At 47.7% G+C, this 2,388-nt stretch overlaps 1 pseudogene; it reads right to left on the bottom strand.

The window, feature by feature from the left end:
• Positions 1 to 1,430: 1,430 nt before the first annotated feature.
• On the bottom strand, positions 1,431 to 2,388 carry LOC137225789 (thioredoxin, mitochondrial-like; annotated as a pseudogene).

Here is a 2,388-nt window from a genome sequence, read left to right as displayed (position 1 = left end):
TGTTAAATGCAGACACTATTTTGAAACGATCTTAGGCGTTGTCTCAAGTCTACAAGAATCATCCAAAATGGTATCTAATGACATTCCTAGGACTTCAGACAATATTATTATTGTCATGGAATGTAGTCACTAGGTCCTAAGGATTTAACAAGATGTTGTTTACTGAAACTGAACTTCATTGAATCCTTTCCCATTCCACCGTGGTTTCCCACATTTCAATCTGTTGCCTGTTTTTGTCCCCAAACCTTACTTTTGTCCCCAAATCTTTTAAACAACTAAATTAAATATTAATCATCCTTGCTTCCCTGATATTCGAGGTGACCTTTTCCTCCTGGTATCCTTTTAATAAAGAAGAATATTCCCTGTGGTCTTTTTTTGGTCTCTTATGTGATTAAAGCGTTTGTAAAGTTCCCACTTTTTGCAATTACATGTCATTTTCTTCTTAATTTTTTAAACTCTTCCCCCCAAAGTTGTTGCTATGTCTTTTAACTATTTGGAGGAACAAATAGTTCACATCTTCCACTTTTGTGACATACCTATTTATACCTGAGCTCCTTGGTTTTTGCTCAAATTTCTTTTCAATTTATCCAACTTTGAGGGAAGATACTGTTTCTTTTTTTGTTAGGTATATTGAGCTTTTCTGATGTGTAGACTTCTCTACACATTATCCTCTCTTTCCCAGAGTAGCTTTCCAAACAGAAGCCTATTATAATAGAGAAAAGTAGAGGCCGTCAGATGAGCTCTTCCTAAACCTGTCCTCTATCAGTAATGTCTCAATTCTGACAGACCCAGAATGGAGGTCTGTCACCCAGGTCCTCTCTCCTTGCTTTTCTCTCAGTCCAAAGCTAATCTATGCCTGCCCTGGAATGCATCCAGTTCTGCCTTCTTGGGGACCTCGCTCTGTCAATTCTGCCGTCTCCTCTAACCTCAAACTCCTTTTTTCTCTATCAGCTCTTACCCTTTAACATATAAATATACTCACATTTTTTTTCCATCTTAAAAAAAAAAAGCATTCTTAACTGTATATCTCCTTCTAATGACTACCACATCTCTCTTCCCAACCAAATGTTTGGGAAGAGAATCCTTGTCTCCATTTTCTCACCTCCTATTCATTTCTCCTTTTTTTTTAGAGGGGATCACATAAAGTTCTTTACTACAGACCTACAAAAAATGAGGGAATTATGTATATTACTCTCACTTGTTTGGGTTTCGTTTTTCCTTTTTTTTTTTTTTTACAAAACAGCAGCAGGAAAGAAAAATGCAGGAGGCAGATGAGCCAGGCACTGGGGTTCAGATCACAAGGGAGCAGGGAGACCAAGCTGTTACTGCAGGCTGGCCCCAGGACTCTGTCCCAGCATCCTGGGAGCACGGCGACAAGCCCTAGAGGGAGGAGAGAGTGGGCGGCCACCCTGGCGGTCAGCCAGGTTGGGAGCACTTGAGGCTCCTGTGTTTGGAGGCCTGGTCTCCAAAGCACAGACCCACAGGGGCCAGGCAGAGGGAGGAGGTGGAAAGGGCCAGGACAGAAGGGCTGTGGGTTCTGTCTGGGTCCCCCGGGACCATGGGGCCCAGGTGGGCGGGGGCAGTCAGGACGCTTCCCTGCTTGTCAGACAATCAGCTTCTTCAGGAAGGCTTCCAGCTGGTCCTCATCCTTGATGCCCACAAACTTGTCCACCACATCCCCATTCTTTTTTTTTTTTTTTTTTTTTTTTTTGCGGTACGTGGGCCTCTCACTGCTGTGGCCTCTCCCGTTGCGGAGCACAGGCTCCAGACGCGCAGGCTCAGCGGCCATGGCTCACGGGCCCAGCCACTCCGCGGCATGTGGGATCTTCCCGGACCGGGGCACGAACCCGTGTCCCCTACATCGGCAGGCAGACTCTCAACCACTGCGCCACCAGGGAAGCCCCACATCCCCATTCTTGACGGCCGGCACGGTGGGCACAGCTGACACCTCATACTCTATGGCGAGGTCTGTGTGGTCATCAGTATCCGGCTTGGCCATCACCACCTTTCCATGCTGCTTGGCCACCACCTTCTCTAACCTTGGCCCCAGGATCTTGCAGGGACCACACCACTGTGCATGGAGATCCACAACCACCAGTGTCTCACTGTTGACAACTCAGTCTTGAAAGTCTGGTCCATCCTGGATGTTAAAGGCTGTTGTACAGACTCTGGTGGTGTATATTGACTGGGCTTGGCTGGGTGTTACTGTCAGGTTGTTAGGACTGTGGGGTCTGCAGGGCCCTGGAGGCAAGGGGCGCCCACTGACTCTGAGAGGGCTTCCTGCAGATTATGGAGGCCAGGAACCTCCTCAGGAGAAGTTGCCGAACCATCTCCCTGCAGCGAGAGCAGAGGGATGCACGGCACGGCCCTCCCCACCGGTCAAGGGCA

The sequence above is a fragment of the Pseudorca crassidens genome, chromosome 6, assembly GCF_039906515.1.
Source record: "Pseudorca crassidens isolate mPseCra1 chromosome 6, mPseCra1.hap1, whole genome shotgun sequence".
NCBI lineage: Eukaryota > Metazoa > Chordata > Mammalia > Artiodactyla > Delphinidae > Pseudorca > Pseudorca crassidens.
Note: the sequence above shows the minus strand (reverse complement) of the source record. Positions and strands in the feature narration are given on the sequence as shown.